The 22,444-nt window shown below is 40.0% G+C and overlaps 1 non-coding gene across 1 annotated transcript; it reads right to left on the reverse strand.

The window, feature by feature from the left end:
• Positions 1–6,125: 6,125 nt before the first annotated feature.
• TRNAL-AAG (transfer RNA leucine (anticodon AAG)) lies at positions 6,126–6,207 on the reverse strand. Its single transcript has one exon. It is a non-coding gene; the product is annotated as a tRNA-Leu (tRNA).
• Between the last annotated feature and the right edge of the window lie 16,237 nt (positions 6,208–22,444).

Genomic DNA, 22,444 nt, shown 5'->3' on the forward strand with positions numbered 1-22,444 from the left:
CTTAATTTTTTCAAAGGAAATGCTTCGGGACCATGGGATACTCAGTGAAGAGCATCAGGAGGCACCCCAAGGCATAGGGGCTGGGACTGGCAGTAGGATGCCTTGCGATGGACAGCCGAACTCGATCCTCATAAAAGCTTTTTAACTGCAGCAGCTTTAGTGGACGCTACTGGAGCTTTAATGACGCGGCTGCTGGCATGAGACTTGCCCTCCAATAGATCCTTGTAAATGGATTTAAAGTGTATTCATTCAAATTAGAGAGACAATTTAAATTAAAAAGCTTAGAGCTGCCTCCACCACAGGGGGCTCGCTCGACCCACCAGCGGACAGGCACCAGTATTGGGAGAGGGGGGCTGGCCATCAGGGTTCACCGCGGCTCTGGCACAAACCCGGCGACACGGAGGTGGCACGGGCAGGAGCGGACTGGCCGTGTCGGCTTCTCACTTTTTGGATTTTAGAAGGGCATGACATGCCTATATCTGTGTCTTCCCCTCCTTTTACTCCTCCACCTCTTTAATTTTCGCATGACTATATGTACTTGTCACTTTTCCATGTGTTAGTTATGTCTTCTGAGCAGTTTGTCAGCTTTTGGACACCTTTGAAGGTGTTTTCTATGTGTTTCTATGTGTTTTTGTTTGCCTGCCATTGGTTTTAACGGTGTTCAAAGGTGTTCGACGAACAGTTCGACGAACAGTTCGGCGAACACACGGGTGTTCGACGAACCGAACCGAACTCGAACACTACGGGGGTGGCTCAAGACTAGTAGCTAACTGGCTAAAGGATAGAAGGCAGAGGGTGGTTATAAATGTTATATACTCAGATTGGGTAAGCATCACTAGTGGGGTACCACAGAGGTCTGTACTAGGCCCAATGTTATTTAATATCTTTATTAACGACATAGTCAACGGGATAAATAGTAAAATATCAATATTTGCAGATGACACAAAGTTATGTAAAACAATTAATACAAAAGAGGACAGTTCAGACCTACAGAGGGATTTGGATAAGCTGGGTAGGTGGAGCATTAAATGGCAAATGAGGTTTAATGAGGAGAAATGTAAGGTCATACATATGGGAAGGAAAAATGGAAGTCACCAGTACTCACTGAATAGGAAATCATTGGGGAATTCAGAGATGGAGAAGGACTTGGGCATCTTGATTGATAGCAAACTAAATTGGAGTGCCCAAAGTCAGGCCGCTGCTGTAAGGGCAAACAGGGTAATGGGATGTATCAGAAGAGGTATAGCTGCAAAGGATGAGAACATTGTTCTTCCACTGTACAAAGCACTGGTCATACCACACTTGGAATACTGTGCTCAGGTATGGGCCCCAATATATAGAAAGGATATAAATGAGCTTGAAAAGGTACAAAGGAGGACAACAAAATTAATAAAGGGAATGGAGGGACTGCAATACCCAGAGAGGTTGGCAAAACTAGGACTATTCAGCCTGGAAAAGAGAAGGTTGAGGGGGGACATAATAAATGTGTACAAATATGTTAGGGGACAGTATAGAGATCTTGCCCGGGATTTGTTCAAAAGGAGGGATATTACGGTAACAAGAGGGCATTCACTAAGACTGGAAGAGAAAAGGTTTCAGGACCAGCATAGGAAGGGGTTCTTTACGGTAAGAGCAGTGAGAATATGGAATTCACTGAGTGAGGAGACGGTAATGTCGGATTCACTACACCAGTTCAAGCGGGGACTGGATGCATTTCTAGATACCAGGCAGATTTCAGCGTATACTTAAAAATAAAATAAAATAGTAGGTTGATACAGGGATTTATTCTGACTGCTGGTTTCAGAGTCGGGAGGGAATTTTTCCTCAGGTGAAGATTGGCTAAATCATTTCGGGTTTTTGCCCTCCTCTGGATCAACTTTAGCAATTACAGAACTAACAGGTCGAACTTGATGAACGCAAGTCTTTATTCGGCTTTACAAACTATGTTACTATGTTACTATGTAGCTATCTGGAGGAGTTTTTAAACTAGAGACGGGGTTGGGGAACCAAGGAAATAGGTGGGATGTGAGGCAAGCAAGGGGGAAGGGGAGAAGTGAATATAATGAGGGTGGAGAGGGGGGTGGGGATAGTACAGTTAGATTGTTAGAGAAGAATAGGATGCTAAATAACCCCAAAGTTTTATCTTGCATGCTGACCAACGCAAGAAGCCTGACCAATAAGGCGGATGAGCTGCGGGCGCTTATATCGGAGGAGAGGTATGACATCGTAGGTATAACAGAGACTTGGCTAGACGATAGCTATGACTGGGCGGTAAATTTATTAGATTATAGTTTATTTAGAAGGGACCGGAAACAGGGGAAAGGCGGAGGAGTCTGCTTATATGTAAAGTCATGTCTAAAACCCAGACTAAGGGAAGATATAGGAGAGGGAGAAGAGGGGGTCGAGTCCATGTGGGTAGAGATAGAGGGGGCAAAAAAAATAATAAAATATTACTGGGGGTCTGCTATAAGCCACCAAATATAACAGAGGAGAATGAGAATCTGCTATTAGGACAAATAGACAAAGTAGCAAAACATAATGAAGTGATTGTAATGGGGGATTTCAACTACCCGGATATTGACTGGGAAACAGAAACCTGTAGATCTCAGAAAGGAAAAAGGTTCTTGACAAATATTAAGGATAATTATCTCTCCCAACTAGTGCAGGAACCAACGAGAGGGAAGGCCGTGTTGGACTTAATATTGACTAATAGGCCTGATAGAATAACTGAGGTACAGATAAGGGGGCACCTAGGTAATAGCAATCATAATATTATCGACTTCAAAATGCCCTTCAGTAGGGTTATCAATAAGGGAACAACAAAAACATTAAACTTTAGGAGGGCGAAGTTTGATCAGCTGATAGAAAACCTTCAACTTATTGACTGGGACAAAGTACTTAATCAATGGATTACGAATAGTAAATGGGAAACCTTCAAAAGAATTCTGAATACTCAGTGCGAGAGGTATATACCGTATGGGAATAAAAGGGCCAGAAATAAGAGGAAACCAATATGGTTGAACAAGTACGTAAAAGGGGCGTTAAATAGCAAAAAAGAGGCATTCAAGAGATTAAAACAGGAAAACAGTAAGGAGGCACTAATGTGTTACAAGGAAAAAACGAGAACCTGTAAAAAACAAATAAAAATAGCGAAGGAGGAAACAGAGAAACGTATTGCTAGGGAAAGTAGATCAAATCCCAAACTGCTCTTTACGTATATAAATAGTAAAAGGATAAAATCGGATAATATTGGACCGATAAAAAGTGAAGAAGGCAAAATCATAGAGAAAGATGAGGATAAAGCTAATCTATTAAATAATTTTTTTTCGACAACTTTCACAAAGGAAATATAACTAACAGGAGAAATGAGAAGTGACAAGCTTAATCCTCCACTAAGTATGACTAATCTAACCCAAACTGGGGTACAGAAACGCCTCAGTAACATTAAAATAAACAAATCACCAGGACCTGATGGCATACACCCACGGGTACTAAGGGAACTAAGTAATGTGATAGACAGACCGTTATATCTTATATTTAAGGACTCTGTTGAGACTGGGTCTGTACCACTTGATTGGCGACAGGCGAATGTAGTGCCAATATTCAAAAAGGGAGCGAAAAGTGACGCCGGAAACTATCGGCCGGTGAGTCTGACATCTGTTGTGGGCAAAATTTTTGAAAGCTTCATTAAAGAGGCAATTACGGAGCATCTTGATGCTAATAATCTTTTAATCCCGAACCAACATTGATTCATGAGGAATCGCTCCTGCCAAACAAACCTGATTGACTTCTATGAGGAGGTTAGCTCTCGAGTAGATCAGGGGGAACCAGTGGATGTCATGTATCTCGACTTCTCAAAAGCGTTCGATAGCGTGCCACATAATAGGTTGGTATACAAAATGAGAATGATGGGGCTGGGGGAAAATGTCTGCAAGTGGGTAGCTAACTGGCTAAAGGATAGAAGGCAGAGGGTGGTTATAAATGGAATATACTCAGATTGGGTAAGCGTCACTAGTGGGGTACCACAGGGGTCTGTACTAGGCCCAATGTTATTTAATATCTTTATTAACGACATAGTCAACAGGATAAATAGTAAAATATCAATATTTGCAGATGAAACAAAGTTATGTAAAACAATTAATACAAAAGAGGACAGTGCAGACCTACAGAGGGACTTGGATAAGCTGGGTAGGTGGAGCATTAAATGGCAAATGAGGTTTAATGAGGAGAAATGTAAGGTCATACATATGGGAAGGAAAAATGGAAGTCACCAGTACTCACTGAATGGGAAATCATTGGGGAATTCAGAGATGGAGAAGGACTTGGGCATCTTGATTGATAGCAAACTAAATTGGAGTGCCCAAAGTCAGGCCGCTGCTGTAAGGGCAAACAGGGTAATGGGATGTATCAGAAGAGGTACAGCTGCAAAGGATGAGAACATTGTTCTTCCACTGTACAAAGCACTGGTCAGACCACACTTGGAATACTGTGCTCAGTTATGGGCCCCAATATATAGAAAGGATATAAATGAGCTTGAAAAGGTACAAAGGAGGGCAACAAAATTAATAAAGGGAATGGAGGGACTGCAATACCCAGAGAGGTTGGCAAAACTAGGACTATTCAGCCTGGAAAAGAGAAGGTTGAGGGGGGACATAATAAATGTGAACAAATATGTTAGGGGACAGTATAGAGATCTTGCCCGGGATTTGTTCAAAAGGAGGGATATTACGGTAACAAGAGGGCATTCACTAAGACTGGAAGAGAAAAGGTTTCAGCACCAGCATAGGAAGGGGTTCTTTACGGTAAGAGCAGTGAGAATATGGAATTCACTGAGTGAGGAGACGGTAATGTCAGATTCACTACACCTGTTCAAGCGGGGACTGGATGCATTTCTAGATACCAGGCAGATTTCAGCGTATACTTAAAAATAAAATAGTAGGTTGATACAGGGATTTATTCTGACTGCTGGTTTCAGAGTCGGGAGGGAATTTTTCCTCAGGTGAAGATTGGCTAAATCATTTGGGGTTTTTGCCCTCCTCTGGATCAACTTTAGCAATTACAGAACTAACAGGTCGAACTTGATGGACGCAAGTCTTTATTCGGGTTTACAAACTATGTTACTATGTTACTGTGATTTCATCACTAGGGTGACTTACTGGAATGCAGCAGAAGCAGCATGGCTCTGTTTATGTTTGCTAATCACTCTACTCATCCTGTATTGATAATCCTAAAAAGGCAGCAGGGATATGAGCTAGCAGTTAGACTTCTTTTGACCAAGATTGATTTTGGCAAATTTTGAGAATGGTTGATCATTGATTGAACTGACATGGATGTAACATAGATGGTAAATTATGTAATTAATTCTGATGCCTAAAGCCAACATGACCACTCATATGCAATATTCATAAGTATGAATTGCCCACATGTTCCTTTTCTTCTACAGCACAGTGAAGATCACTTGATGTTACATTTGCTTTCTTAGAGAACACAGAAGCAAAACAGGAATTTAAAAGTTCAGTCTTCTCAACATCATTACTGACCTCTTTACCCTTTTCATCCTTTAAAAATCCTATAGCATCTTTGGCTTTTCTTTAACTTTTGACTTACTTCCAAATTCCTTTCTTATTGCTTTTGGTCTCTCTTGCAAGGCTCAATTCATTACTGGCTTTAGCTCTTCTAACGCTAGCCCAGCTTTCCCTGCAGACAGCATTATATTCTTCTTTAGATTATAACCCTTCTTTCCATTTGATATTCATTTCTTTGTTCCTTTATTGCAAGCTTTTAAGTTCAGTATTCAGCGATCCTGGTCTCCATAAATGCTTTCCATTCTTCCTTCTTTTCGGGATTGTTACTGATTGTGCAGTGAGAATTTAACTTAGCAAAATCTCCCATCCTTCCTGGACATTTCTTTCCTTTAGAACATCCTACCTTTCCTTCCTTTTTACTGAGTCCATTAAAAACTCCCTTTCTACAGTCCAATCTTAAAACCTCAGTTTTCGCAGGTTTTCCACCTTTTGTAGTTCAAAAGAATAGGATAGAATTACTGCTGCCTCCAAAATTCTCAATCCCCTTTACTTCCTCAACTGTTTCCTAATTTTTGGTAAAAATTAGATCCAAATAAATAACAGCAGTGGTGGGATTTGAACCCACGCCTCCAGAGAGACTGGATCCTTAATCCAGCGCCTTAGACTGCTCGGCCACGCTACCTCATAAATATTTTCAAACTTATTTAAATCAGAAATTTGCTAATGATATAAGTTGCAGAAAACATTGTATATCTAATTAGACAAAAATACAAATGTTATTATGCATGAGCAACGTAGTTTTCAGGGATTTGTTTGTACATTGACTCTGGGGCACCATTTTACAAAACATATGACTTGTATCCAGAAATTTAACTAATCTTTCCTCTGTTGGCTCATCCGTTAATTTTTAGATATCATTGAATTAGGTGGTATAGATTACTTGCTATGATCTCCCATATACAGGACACTCAAACATGAAGGATTCCTACCTCCCTGCCTGTACATAACAGATAATCAGAAGCAGCAGCAAAGAAGACATTATACAGCAGTGCAGAGCAATGTAGCTATGAGTTCATCACTAGGGTGACTTACTGGAAAGCAGCAGAAGCAGCATGGCTCTGTTTATGTTTGCTAATCACTCTGCTCATCCTGTATTGATAACCTTAAAAAGGCAGCAGGGATATGAGCTAGCAGTTAGACTTCTTTTGACCAAGGTTGATTTTGGCAAATTTTGAGAATGGTTGATCATTGACTGAACTGACATGGATGTAACATAGATGATAAATTATGTAATTAATTCTGATGCCTAAAGCCAACATGACCACTCATATACAGTATTCATACGTATGACTTGTTCACATGTTCCTTTTCTTCTACAGCACAGTGAAGATCACTTGATGTTACATTTGCTTTCTTAGAGTACACAGAAGCCAAATAGGAATTTAAAAGTTCAGTCTTCTCATCATCATTATTGGCCACTTTACCCTTTTCATCTTTTAAAAATCCTATAGCATCTTTGGCTTTTCTTTAACTTTTTAATTACTTCCAAATCCTTTCTTATTGCTTTTGGTCTCTCTTGCAAGCCTCAATTCAATACTGGCTTTAGCTCTTCTAACGCTAGCCCAGCTTTCCCTGCAGACAGCATTATATTCTTCTTTAGATATGAACCATTCTTTCCATTTGATATTCATTTCTTTGTTCCTTTTTAGCAAGCTTTTAAGATCATTATTCAGCCATCCTGGTCTCCATAAATGCTTTCCATTCTTCCTTCATTTCGGGATTGCTACTGATTGTGCAGTGAGAATTTAATTTAGCAAAATCTCCCATCCTTACTGGACATTTTTTCTTTTAGAACATACTACCTTTCCTTACCTTTTACTGAGTCCATTAAAAACTCCCTTTCTACAGTCCAATCTTAAAATCTCAGTTTTCGCAGGTTTTCCTCCTTTTGTAGTTCAAAATTATAGGATAGCATGATCCCTGCCTCCTAAGTTCTCAATCCCCTTTACTTCCTCATCCATTTCCTAATTTTTGGTAAAAATTAGATCCAAATAAAAAATGGCAGTAGTGGTATTTGAACCCACGCCTCCAGAGAGACTTTAGCCAAAATCCAGTGCCTTAGATCGCTCGGCCACGCTACTTCTTACAGATGTTTAAAGTTATTTATATCAGAAGTTTGCTTTTGATGTAATCAGCAAAATATATTTTGTATCCAATAAGACAAAAAGACAAATGTTATTATGCATGAGCAACATAGTTATCAGGGATTTGTTTGTACATTGACTCTGGGGCATCATTTTACAAAACATATGACTTGTATCCAGATATTTAACTAATCTTTCCTGTGTTGGCTCATCCACTAATTTTTAGATATCACTGAATTAGGTGGTATAGATTACTTGCTATGATCTCCCATATACAGGACACTCAAACATAAAGGATTCCTACACCCCTGCCTGTACGTAACAGATAATAAGAAGCAGCAGCAAGGAAGACATTATACAGCAGTGCAGAGCAGTGTAGCTATGAATCCATCACTAGGGTGACTTACTGGAAAGCAGCAGAAGCAGCTTGGCTCTGTTTATGTTTGCTAATCACTCTGCTCATCCTGTATTGATAACCCTAAAAAAGCAGCAGGGATATGATCTAGCAGTTAGACTTGTTTTGACCAAGATTGATTTTGGCAAATTTTGAGAATGGTTGATCATTGATTGAACTGACATGGATGTAACATAGATGGTAAATTATGTAATTAATTCTGATGCCTAAAGCCAACATGACCACTCATATGCAGTATTCATACATATGACTTGCTCACATGTTACTTTTCTTCTACAGCACAGTGAAGATCACTTGATGTTACATTTGCTTTCTTAGAGAACTCAGAAGGAAAACAGGAATTTAAAAGTTCAGTCTTCTCAACATCATTATTGACCACTTTACCCTTTTCATCCTTTAAAAATCCTATAGCATATTTGGCTTTTCTTTAACTTTTGACTTACTTCCAAAATCCTTTCTTATTGCTTTTGGTCTCTCTTGCAAGCCTCACTTCATTACTGGCTTTAGCTCTTCTAACGCTAGCCCAGCTTTCCCTGCAGACAGCATTATATTCTTCTTTAGATATAAACCCTTCTTTCCATTTTATATTCATTTCTTTGTTGCTTTTTAGCAAGCTTTTAAGTTCAGGATTCAGCCATCCTGGTCTCCATAAATGCTTTCCATTCTTCCTTCTTTTCGGGATTGTTACTGATTGTGCAATGAGAATTTAATTTAGCAAAATCTCCCATCCTTCCTGGACATTTCTTTCCTTTAGAACATCCTACCTTTCCTTCCTTTTTACTGAGTCCATTAAAAACTGCCTTTCTACAGTCCAATCTTAAAATCTCAGTTTTCGCAAGTTTTCCTCCTTTTGTAGTTCAAAATTATAGGATAGCATGATCCCTGCCTCCTAAGTACTCAATCCACTTAACTTACTCAACCGTTTCCTAATTTTTGGTAAAACATAGATCCAAATAAATAATGGCAGCAGTGGGATTTGAATCTACGCCTCCAGAGAGAATGGAACCTAAATCCAGCGCCTTAGACCGCTCGGCCACGCTTTTCGAATTTATTTAAATCAGAAGTATGCTTTTGATGTAAGTGGCAGAAAATATTTTATATCCAATAAGACAAAAATACAAATGTTATTATGCAACAGCAACGTAATTATCAGGGATTTATTTGTACATTGACTCTGGGGCACCATTTTACAAAAAATATGACTTCTATCCAGGTATTTAACTAATCTTTCCTCTGTTGGCTCATCCGCTAATTTTTAGATATCACTGAATTAGGTGGTATAGATTACTTGCTATGATCTCCCATATACAGGACACTCAAACATGAAGCATTCCTACACCCCTGCCTGTACATAACAGATAATCAGAAGCAGCAGCAAGGAAGACATTATACAGCAGTGCAGAGCAGTGTAGCTATGAATCCATCACTAGGTTGACTTACTGGAAAGCAGCAGAAGCAGCATGGCTCTGTTTATATTTGCTAATCTCTGTGCTCATCCTGTATTGATAACCCTAAAAAGGCAGCAGGGAAATGAGCTAGCATTTAGACTTTTTTTGACCAAGATTGATTTTGGCAAATTTTGAGAATGGTTGATCATTGATTAAACTGACATGGATGTAACATAGATGGTAAATTATGTAATTAATTCTGATGCCTAAAGCCAACATGACCACTCATATGAAGTATTCATACGTATAACTTGCTCACATGTTCTTTTTCTTCTACAGCACAGTGAATATCACTTGATGTTACATTTGCTTTCTTAGAGAACACAGAAGCAAAACAGGAATTTAAAAGTTCAGTCTTCTCAACATCATTATTGACCACTTTACCCTTTTCATCCTTAAAAAATCCTATAGCATCTTTGGCTTTTCTTTAACTTTTGACTTACTTCCAAAATCCTTTCTTATTGCTTTTGGTCTCTCTTTCAAGCCTCACTTCATTACAGGCTTTAGCTCTTCTAATGCTAGCCAAGCTTTCCCTGCAGACAGCATTATATTCTTCTTTAGATATGAACCCTTCTTTCCATTTGATATTCATTTCTTTGTTCCTTTTTAGCAAGCTTTTAAGTTCAGTATTCAGCCATCCTGGTCTCCATAAATGCTTTCCATTCTTCCTTCTTTTCGGGATTGTTACTGATTGTGCAGTGAGAATTTAATTTAGCAAAATCTCCCATCCTTCCTGGACATTTCTTTCCTTTAGAACATCCTACCTTTCCTTCCCTTTTACTGAGTGCATTAAAAACTGCCTTTCTACAGTCCGATCTTAAAATCTCAGTTTTTGCAGGTTTTCCTCCTTTTGTAGTTCAAAATTATAGGATAGCATGATCGCTGCCTCCTAAGTTCTCAATCCCCTTTACTTCTTCAACCGTGTCCTAATTTTTGGTAAAAAGTAGATCCAAATAAATAATGGCAGCGCTGGGATTTGAACCCACACCTCCAGAGAGACTGGAGCACTAAATCCTACGCCTTAGACTGCTCAGCCACGCTACCTCACACATATTCTCAAACTTATTTAAATCAGAAATTTGCTAATGATATAAGTTGCAGAAAACATTGTATATCTAAAAAGACAAAAATACAAATGTTATTATGCATGAGCAATGTAGTTATCAGTGATTTGTTTGTACATTGACTCTGGGGCACCATTTTACAAAACATATGACTTGTATCCAGATATTTAACTAATCTTTACTCTGTTGGCTCATCCGCTAATTTGTGGATATCACTGAATTAGGTGGTATAGATTACTTGCTATGATCTCCCATATACAGGACACTCAAACATGAAGGATTCCTACACCCCTGCCTGTACGTAACAGATAATCAGAAGCAGCAGCAAGGAAGACATTATACAGCAGTGCATAGCTATGTAGCTATGAGTTCATCACTAGGGTGACTTACTGGAAAGCAGCAGAAGCAGCATGGCTCTGTTTATGTTTGCTAATCACTCTGCTCATCCTGTGTTGATAACCCTAAAAAGGCAGCAGGGATATGAGCAAGTAGTTAGACTTCTTTTGACCAAGATTGATTTTGGCAAGTTTTGAGAATGGCTGATCATTGATTGAACTGACATGGATGCAACATAGATGTTAAATTATGTAATTAATTCTGATGCCTAAAGCCAACATGACCACACATATGAAGTATTCATACGTATTACTTGTTCACATGTTCCTTTTCTTCTACAGCACAGTGAAGATCACTTGATGTTACATTTGCTTTCATAGAGAACACAGAAGCCAAATAGGAATTTAAAAGTTCAGTCTTCTCAACATCATTATTGACCACTTTACCCTTTTCATCTATTAAAAATCCTATAGCATCTTTGGCTTTTCTTTAACTTTTGACTTACTTCCAAAATCCTTTCTTATTGCTTTTGGTCTCTCTTGCAAGCCTAAATTCATTACTGGCTTTAGCTCTTCTAACGCTAGCCCAGAATTCCCTGCAGACAGCATTATATACTTCTTTAGATATGAGCCCTTCTTTCCATCTGATATTCATTTCTTTGTTACTTTTTAGCAAGCTTTCAAGTTCAGTATTCAGCCATCCTGGTCTCCATAAAGGCTTTCCATTCTTCCTTTTTTTCGGGATTGTTACTGATTGTGCAGTGAGAATTTAATTTAGCAAAATTTCCCATCCTTCCTGGACATTTCTTTCCTTTAGAACATCCTACCATTCCTTCCTTTTTACTGAGTCCATTAAAAACTGCCTTTCTACAGTCCAATCTTAAAATCTCAATTTTCGCAGGTTTTCCTCCTTTTATAGTTCAAAATTAAAGGATGGCATGATCGCTGCCTCCTAAGTTCTCATTCCCCTTTACTTCCTCAACCGTTTCATAATTTATGGTAAGAATTATATCCAAATAAATAATGGCAGCGGTGTGATTTGAATCCACATCTCCAAAGAGACTAGGGCCTTGATCCAGCGCCTTAGACCGCTCGGCCACGCTACCTCATACAGATGTTCAAACTTATTTAAATCAGAAATTTGCTAATGATATAAGTGGCAGAAAACATTGTATATCTAGTTAGACAAAAATACAAATGTTATTATGCATGAGCAACGTAGTTATCAGGGATTTGTTGTACATTGACTCTGGGGTTCCATTTTACAAAACATATGACTTGTATCCAGATATTTAACTAATCTTTCCTCTGTTGGCTCATCCGCTAATTTTTAGATATCACTGAATTAGGTGGTATAGATTACTTGCTATGATCTCCCATATACATGACACTCAAGCATGAAGGATTCCTAAACCCCTGCCTGTACGTAACAGATAATCAGAAGCAGCAGCAAGGAAGACATTATACAGCAGTGCAGAGCAGTGTAGCTATGAATCCATCACTAGGGTGACTTACTGGAAAGCAGCAGAAGCAGCATGGCTCTGTTTATGTTTGCTAATCAGTCTACTCATCCTGTATTGATAACCCTAAAAAGGCAGCAGGGATATGAGCTAGCAGTTAGACTTCTTTTGACCAAGATTGATTTTGGCAAATTTTGAGAATGGTTGATCATTGATTGAACTGACATGGATGTTAGATAGATGGTAAATTATGTAATTAATTCTGATGCCTAAAGCCAACATGACTATTCATATGCCGTATTCATACGTATGACTTGCTCACATGTTCCTTTTCTTCTACAGCACAGTGAAGACCACTTGATGTTACATTTGCTTTCTTAGAGAACACAGAAGCAAACCAGGAATTTAAAAGTTCAGTCTTCTCAACATAATTATTGACCACTTTACCCTTTTCATCCTTTAAAAATCCTATAGCCTCTTTGGCTTTTCTTTAACTTTTGACTTACTTCCAAATCCTTTCTTATTGCTTTTGGTCTCTCTTGCAAGCCTCACTTCATTACTGGCTTTAGCTCTTCTAACGCTAGCCCAGCTTTCCCTGCAGACAGCATTATATTCTTCTTTAGATATGAACCCTTCTTTTCATTTGATATTCAATTCTTTGTTCCTTTTTAGCAAGCTTTTAGGTTCAGTATTCAGCCATCCTGGTCTCCATAAATGCTTTCCATTCTTCCTTCTTTTCGGGATTGTTACTGATTGTGCAGTGAGAATTTAATTTAGCAAAATCTCCCATGCTTTCTGGACATTTCTTTCCTTTAGAACATCCTACATTTCCTTCCTTTTTACTGAGTCCATTGAAAACTGCCTTTCTACAGTCCAATCTTAAAATCTCAGTTTTCGCAGGTTTTCCACCTTTTGTAGTTCAAAAGTATAGGATAGAATTACCGCTGCCTCCTAAATTCTCAACCCCCTTTACTTCCTCAACTGTTTCAAAATTTTTGGTAAAAATTAGATCCAAATAAATAAAGGCAGCTGTGGATTTTGAACCCACGCCTCCAAAGAGACTGGAGCCTTAATCGAGTGCCTTTGACCGCTTGGCCACGCTACCTCATATGGATGTTCAAACTTATTTAAATCAGAAATTTGCTAATGATACATGTTGCAGAAAACATTGTATAACTAATTAGACAAAAATACAAATGTTATTATGCATGAGCAATGTAGTTATCAGGGATTTGTTTGCACATTGACTCTGGGGCACCATTTTACAAAACATATGACTTGTATCCAGATTTTTAACTAATCTTTCCTCTTTTTTCTCATCCGCTAATTTTTAGATATCACTGAGTTAGGTGGTATAGATTACTTGCTATGATCTCCCATATACAGGACACTCAAACATGAAGGATTCCTACACCCCTGCCTGTGCGTAACAGATCATCAGAAGCAGCAGCAAGGAAGACATTATACAGCAGTGCAGAGCAATGTAGCTATGAGTTCATCACTAGGATGACTTACTGGAAAGCAGCAGAAGCAGCATGGCTCTGTTTATGTTTGCAAACCACTCTGCTCATCCTGTATTGATAACCCTAAAAAGACAGCAGGGATAAGAGCTAGCAGTTAGACTTCTTTTGACCAAGATTGATTTTGGCAAATTTTGAGAATGGTTGATCATTGATTGAACTGAAATGGATGTAACATAGATGATAAATGATGTAATTAATTCTGATGCCTAAAGCCAGCATGACCACTCATATGCAGTATTCATACGTATGACTTGTTCACATGTTCCTTTTCTTCTACAGCACAGTGAAGATCACTTGATGTTACATTTGCTTTCTTAGAGAACACAGAAGCCAAATAGGAATTTAAAAGTTCAGTCTTCTCAACATCATTATTGACCACTTTACCCTTTTCATCCTTTAAAAATCCTATAGCATCTTTGGCTTTTCTTTTTCTTTTGACTTACTTCCAAAATCCTTTCTTATTGCTTTTGGTCTCTCTTGCAAGCCTCAATTCATTACTGGCTTTAGCTCTTCTAACGCTAGCCCAGCTTTCCCTGCAGACAGCATTATATTCTTCTTTAGATATGAACCCTTCTTTCCATTTGATACTCATTTCTTTGTTCCTTTTTAGCAAGTTTTAAGTTCAGTATTCAGCCATCCTGGTCTCCATAAATGCTTTCCATTCTTCCTTCTTTTCGGGATTGTTACTGATTGTGCAGTGAGAATTAAATTTTGCAAAATCTACCATCCTTCCTGGACATTTCTTTCCTTTAGAACATCCTACCTTTCCTTTCTTTTTACTGAGTCCATTAAAAACTTCCTTTCTACAGTCCAATCTTATAATCTCAGTTTTTGCATATTTTCCTCCTTTTGTAGTTCAAAATTATAGTATAGCATGATCGCTGCCTCCTAAGTTCTCAATCCCCTTTATTCCTCAACCGTTTTCTAATTTTTTGTAAAAATTAGATCTAAATAAATAATGGCAGTGGTGGGATTTGAACCCACCGCTCCTGAGAGACTGTAGCCTAAATCCAGCGCCTTAGACCACTCGACCACGCTACCTCTTACAGATGTAAAAAGTTATTTATATCAGAAGTTTGCTTTTGATGTAAGTGGCAGAAAATTTTTTATATCCAATAAGACAAAAAGACAAATGTTATTATGCAACAGCAACGTAATTATCAGGGAATTGTTTGTACATTGACTCTGGGGCACCATTTTACAAAACATATGACTTGTATCCAGATATTTAACTAATCTTTCCTCTGTTGGCTCATCCGCAAATTTTTAGATATCACTGAATTAGGTGGTATAGATTACGTGCTATGATCTCCCAAATACAGGACACTCAAACATGAAGGATTCCTACACCCCAGCCTGTACGTAACAGATAATCAGAAGCAGCAGCAAGGAAGACCTTATACAGCAGTGCAGAGCAGTGTAGCTATGAGTTCATCACTAGGGTGACTTACTGGAAAGCAGCAGAAGCAGCATGTCTCTGTTTATGTTTGCTAATCACTCTGCTCATCTTGTATTGATAATCCTAAAAAGGCAGTAGGGATTTGAGCTAGCAGTTATACTTTATTTGACCAAGATTGATTTTGCCAAATTTTGAGAATGGTTGATCATTGATTGAACTGACATGGATGTAACATAGATGGTAAATTATGTAATTAATTCTGATGCCTAAGGCCAACATGACTATTCATATGCCGTATTCATATGTATGACTTGCTCACATGTTCCTTTTTACTTCTACAGCACAGTGAAGATCACTTGATGTTACATTTGCTTGCTTAGAGAACTCAGAAGCAAAACAGGAATTTAAAAGTTCAGTCTCCTCAACATCATTATTGACCACTTTACCCTTTTCTTCCTTTAAAAATCCTATAGCCTCTTTGGCTTTTCTTTAACTTTTGACTTACTTCCAAATCCTTTCTTATTGCTTTTGGTCTCTCTTGCAAGCCTCACTTCATTACAGGCTTTAGCTCTTCTAATGCTAGCCCAGCTTTCCCTGCAGACAGCATTATATTCTTCTTTAGATATGAACCCTTCTTTTCATTTGATATTCATTTCTTGTTCCTTTTTAGCAAGCTTTTAAGTTCAGTATTCAGCCATCCTGGTAAACATAAATGCTTTCCATTCTTCCTTCTTTTCGGGATTGTTACTGATTGTGCAGTGAGAATTTAATTTAGCAAAATCTCCCATCATTCCTGGACATTTCTTTCCTTTAGAACTTCCTACCTTTCCTTCCATTTTACTGCGTCCATTAAAAACTGCCTTTCTACAGTTCAATCTTAAAATCTCAGTTTTCGCAGGTTTTCCACCTTTTGTAGTTCAAAAGTATATGATAAAATTACCGCTGCCTCCTAAATTCTCAATCCCCTTTACTTCCTCAACTGTTTCCTAATTTTTGGTAAAAATTAGATCCAAATAAATATTAGCAGCAGGGGGATTTGAACCCCCGCCTCCAGAGAGACTGCAGCCTAAATCCAGCACCTTAGACCGCTCGGCCAAGCTACCTCTTACAAATGTTTAAAGTTATTTATATCAGAAGTTTGCTTTTGATGTAAGTGGCAGAAAATATTTTATATCCAATAATTCAAAAAGACAAATATTATTATGCAACAGCAGCGTAATTATCAGGGATTTGTTTGTACATTGACTCTTGGGCACCATTTTACAAATCATATGACTTATATCCAGATATTTAACTAATCTTTCCTCTGTTGGCTCATCTGCTAATTTTTAGATATCACTGAGTTAGGTGGTATAGATTACTTGCTATGATCTCCCATATACAGGACACTCAAACATGAAGGATGCCTACACCCCTGCCTGTACGTAACAGATAATCAGAAGCAGCAGCAAGGAAGACATTATTAGAGATGAGCGTTGTTCTACTCAAACTGTACGCCAATCTCAATTTCGAGCTGTTTTGGGCGGTGTTCGAGCCGTTCGGCGAACACGAACAATTTGAGAAAAATTCGGCTGTTCGAGGTTATGTTCGATAACTGTTCGTGCACCAAAATCATAACTGGATTTTTTCTCAGTAATGATGAAAATTAATGTTAATACGCAGTTTGAGTGTACAGCGGGGAGGGGGGAGGGGCAGGGGATGGATCTCTGCAGGAACAATGAAGATCTCCATTTGTTTTTCTCTTTCCCGCATTTACATTGGGGAGGTGCAATCTGTCAGCCTATCAGCAGCGCACACACTGAGCGAAGTGCTTTTTTTCACACAAGCAAGGGCATGTGTCATTGGCAGTGTATGTCACATGTCCTTGCCCTATAAGACCAAGCCATTTTCCCCTTCGCCACCATTTTCTCACTGCTGCAGCTGCGTGTTAGACGGCACCGCTGTTGCTGTGTGCGCTATACCTTGTTAATTTCAAGCCAATTTTCGCACAAATATACAGATAGTTTGGGAGTAGGGAATAGTTGTGATTGCAGTCCTTTTAAGGACTAGGTTACAGCATTTCCTACGACTTTTATCAGGGAGGTCTGTGCTCTTAAATAGATCGGTTGTGGGAGTAAAGACTAATTGTAATTGCAGTCCTTTTCAGGACTAGGTTACATCAGTTCCTATCAGTTTTTGCCAGGCAGGTCTGTGCCAGTGCTGTGCAAGTTTTTTTCACAGCATTTGGCTGAATCTAGCAAAGCTAATCCTTTTTGGCCTATTGCAGAGTGTGTTAGTCAGTGGAGTAGCCTATCTGTGTTGCAAGATATACCACCTGTGTATAGAATACAATTTTTTTACTGCACCTAGTGAAGTAAAATCTTTTGGGCATAGCATCATTCTATTAGTCCATCTATACTGACCTCCATCAGGTTGCAAATTAAAACTAATTTTTATCTGCATCTACAGTACCTCTGAAAAAATATTTGGGCTTCTAGCAGTGTGTGGGACTTGTTCTATTAGTCCATCTATACTGACCTCCATCAGGTTGCAAACTGAATATATTTTTTTCTGCATCTACCTCTGAAAAAATATTGGGCTTCTAGCTGTGTGTGGGTCTTGTTCTATTAATCCATCTATACTGACCTCCATCAGGTTGCAAACTGAATATAATTTTTTTCTGCATCTAGCTCTGAAAAAATATTTGGCCTTCTAGTAGTGTGTCGGACTTTCTCTATTAGTCCATCTATACTGACCTACATCAGGTTGCAAATTAAAACTAATTTTTATCTGCATCTACAGTACCTCTGAAAAAATATTTGGGCTTCTAGCTGTGTGTGGGACTTGTTGTATTAGTCCATCTATACTGACCTCCATCAGGTTGCAAACTGAATATATTTTTTTCTGCATCTACCTCTGAAAAAATATTTGGCCTTCTAGTAGTGTGTCGGACTTTCTCTATTAGTCCATCTATACTGACCTCCATCAGGTTGCAAACTGAATATATTTTTTTCTGCATCTACCTCTGAAAAAATATTTGGCCTTCTAGTAGTGTGTCAGACTTTCTCTATTAGTCCATCTATACTGACCTCCATCAGGTTGCAAATTAAAACTAATTTTTATCTGCATCTACAGTACCTCTGAAAAAATATTTGGGCTTCTAGCAGTGTGTGGGACTTGTTCTATTAGTCCATCTATACTGACCTCCATCAGGTTGCAAACTGAATATATTTTTTTCTGCATCTACCTCTGAAAAAATATTGGGCTTCTAGCTGTGTGTGGGTCTTGTTCTATTAATCCATCTATACTGACCTCCATCAGGTTGCAAACTGAATATATTTTTTCCTGCATCTACCTCTGAAAAAATATTTGGCCTTCTAGTAGTGTGTCGGACTTTCTCTATTAGTCCATCTATACTGACCTCCATCAGGTTGCAAATTAAAACTAATTTTTATCTGCATCTACAGTACCTCTGAAAAAATATTTGGGCTTCTAGCAGTGTGTGGGACCTGTTCAATTAGTCCATCTATACTGACCTCCATCAGGTTGCAAACTGAATATATTTTTTTCTGCATCTACCTCTGAAAAAATATTTGGGCTTCTAGCTGTGTGTGGGTCTTGTTCTATTAATCCATCTATACTGACCTCCATCAGGTTGCAAACTGAATATATTTTTTTCTGCATCTACCTCTGAAAAAATATTTGGCCTTCTAGTAGTGTGTCGGACTTTCTCTATTAGTCCATCTATACTGACCTCCATCAGGTTGCAAATTAAAACTAATTTTTATCTGCATCTACAGTACCTCTGAAAAAATATTTGGGCTTCTAGCAGTGTGTGGGACTTGTTCTATTAGTCCATCTATACTGACCTCCATCAGGTTGCAAACTGAATATATTTTTTTCTGCATCTACCTCTGAAAAAATATTGGGCTTCTAGCTGTGTGTGGGTCTTGTTCTATTAATCCATCTATACTGACCTCCATCAGGTTGCAAACTGAATATATTTTTTTCTGCCTCTACCTCTGAAAAAATATTTGGCCTTCTAGTAGTGTGTCGGACTTTCTCTATTAGTCCATCTATACTGACCTCCATCAGGTTGCAAACTGAATATAATTTTTTTCTGCATCTAGCTCTGAAAAAATATTTGGCCTTCTAGTAGTATGTCGGACTTTCTCTATTAGTCCATCTATACTGACCTCCATCAGGTTGCAAATTAAAACTAATTTTTATCTGCATCTACAGTACCTCTGAAAAAATATTTGGGCTTCTAGCTGTGTGTGGGACTTGTTGTATTAATCCATCTATACTGACCTCCATCAGGTTGAAAATTCAAAATTATTTTTTTCTGCATCTAACCCAGCCAATAGTTTTGGCCTAATACCACAGTTTGGCCACTCAGCTCTGCTCGGTTACCATCCATTGTTTTTTTGTGCAAACAACTCCAGAGTTGTGAATTAGTTAACCACCAAAATGAGTGGAAAAAGGCCTGCTGGTGGAAAGGGGAATAGGCGTGTTGGGAAGGGGAAAAAAGGTGTCCGTGGGGTAGGAGTTAAAGCAACATTAACATCTGCAGAAGAAAGACCATCTTCCAGCCAAACTAAAATGTCTACTTCTTTTAGCGGACAATGTGATAAGATCCCTTTCTTACGGCCACGCCAATCGCTACAAATTCCAGATGAGGCACAAAAACAGCAGGTGCTTCAACGGATATCAAGTGCTCCTTTAAGTGGGCTCTCCTCCACATCAACTTCAACATCACAAATACTCCAGTCCTCAAAGGTGTCACCCAAATCTCACTTGCTTCCTCACAGCTCCCAAATCTCCAGCTGCCCATCTGAGTATGAGGTAGAACAGATGGTTGAGTCTGCAGAGCTGTTTACTCATACTATAGCCTGGGAATCAGAGGTCGACTCCAGCGCTTCTGTGAATCCAGACGAGGAAATGATCTGCACTGATGCCCAGAATCTTTATGAGTCGGATCCAGGACCAGACGCAGAAGGTTCTGACCATAATGTAGACCCTCATTCCCAAACTGTAACTCCTGTTGGTGGAGACAATGAGGAAGACGATGATAAGACTCAAATACCTGATTGGAGTGACAACTTTAGTTTTTTGTCAGGGCAGGAACAGGTTGGCTCTGAGGACGACGGGTGTGATAACGCACAGGGTGATGATGATGAGGTCGGAGATCCCACTTACTGTCAACCCACAGTCAGCCAAGAGATGAGGTCAGCAGAGGAGGTGGAGGAAGATGCTAGTGACGACGAGGTCAGGTTGCGCCTTCCTGGACAGAGACGTAGTACTGGAAGCACGTCAACAACTGCATCCTCAAACACAACTCTGCCTCTCACCACAAGTCGTGGTGGCTCTTCAGGTCGCATGGGTGCTAAGCCTTGCATAGCCTGGGCATTTTTTCAGATCGATAAAGATGACCCAACTCGTGTTATCTGTAACATTTGTCAGCAAAAGCTAAGTAGAGGCCAAAAAATACATAGTTTGAGTACTTCATGCATGAACCGGCACATGGACATGAAGCATAAGTTGCAGTGGGAAGCTCAGTGTGCTACAATGCGGCCTAGCCGGCCGGGCCAACCACCGTCTGCCATATCTTGTGCATCCGCGGCCTCTTCATCCTCTGTGACTGGGGGGACAGCAGTCACACCTGTTTTGGGGCGCAGACCTGCCACCTCTTTACCCGCAACAGCCAGCGTGATTGGCAGGTCATCATTTTCTTTGGAGGTGGTAACACCAGCTGGTGTTGAGCGCTGTCCGACATCGATAGCACCACCTTTGGATGAAGGCAACCTTACATGTCCGCCTGCATCTTCCTCACAGACCGGCAGTTTGCCGGGGACACCCTTATCAACCCCGTCTAAGCACAATAGCCAGCCCTCGGTCCCTCAGATGTGGACAAGTAAAAGACCATTTCCTCCTAGCCATGAGAAAGCTAAGAGGTTGAATTTCACCATCTGCAAGCTCTTGGCTACAGAAATGCTGCCTTTCCGCCTGGTGGACACAGAGGATTTTCGAGACCTTATGTCCGTCGCAGTGCCCCAGTACCAGATGCCCAGTCGGCACTACTTCTCAAAGAAAGGTGTGCCTGCGCTCCACCAGCATGTCGCACACAACATCACCGCTTCTTTGAGAAACTCTGTGTGTGACAGGGTGCATTTCACCACAGACACTTGGACGAGTAGGCAAGGACATGGGCGTTACATGACGCTGACTGGGCACTGGGTAACTATGGTGACAGCAGGACAAGGGGCTGCTGTCCAAGTCTTGCTGTCCCCACGAGTTGTGCGTCAATCCTCTTTATGTCAAAGTTCCTCCACTGCTTCTGCCTCCTCAACCTCCTCTCGGTCTTCCACCTGCACCCAAAGCCTGTCTGGTCATGCCACAAGCTTTCTAACTGCGCAGAAGGGATCCTGCACACCTCCTTACTATGCTGGCAGTAGGGCTCAACGTCATCAGGCGGTTTTTACATTGAAATGTCTGGGAAATGTGAGTCACACAGCTGAGGAGTTGTGGTCAGCTCTGGAGAACCAATTTCATGAATGGTTGTCTCCACTGGACCTGAAACCAGGGAAGGCCGTGTGCGACAATGCTGCAAACCTGGGTGCGGCCCTTCGCCGGGGCAATGTCACACACGTGCCTTGTATGGCTCACGTGTTGAACCTGGTTGTCCAGCAATTTTTAGACCACTATCCCAGACTAGATGGCCTTCTGCAGAGGGCACGGTCGCTGTGTGCTCACTTACGCCGTTCGCATCCCGCAGCTCAGCGACTTACATCTCTACAGAAGTCGTTGGGCCTGCCACTTCACCGGCTAAAATTCGATGTGCCTACCCGGTGGAATTCAACTCTGCACATGTTGCAGCGACTGTGGCAGCACCGACAAGCCCTGGTGCAATACGTTCTGACGTATAGCCTGGGCCAACGAGATTCAGAGGTGGGGCAAATCACGCTGGAGGAGTGGTCTCAGATCAGGGACCTATGCACCCTTCTGCACAGTTTTGAAATGGCGACGAAGATGTTTAGTGCTGACGATGCCATTATCAGCATGACTATTCCGGTGATTTACATGCTGGAGCACATGTTAAACAGAATTCGGAGTCAGGTGGTGGCACAAGAGGAGGTGGAGGAAGTAGAGGAG

The sequence above is a fragment of the Phyllobates terribilis genome, unplaced genomic scaffold (genome assembly GCF_046119375.1).
Source record: "Phyllobates terribilis strain yellow unplaced genomic scaffold, ASM4611937v1 Scaffold_11__3_contigs__length_659146591, whole genome shotgun sequence".
NCBI classification, from domain to species: domain Eukaryota; kingdom Metazoa; phylum Chordata; class Amphibia; order Anura; family Dendrobatidae; genus Phyllobates; species Phyllobates terribilis.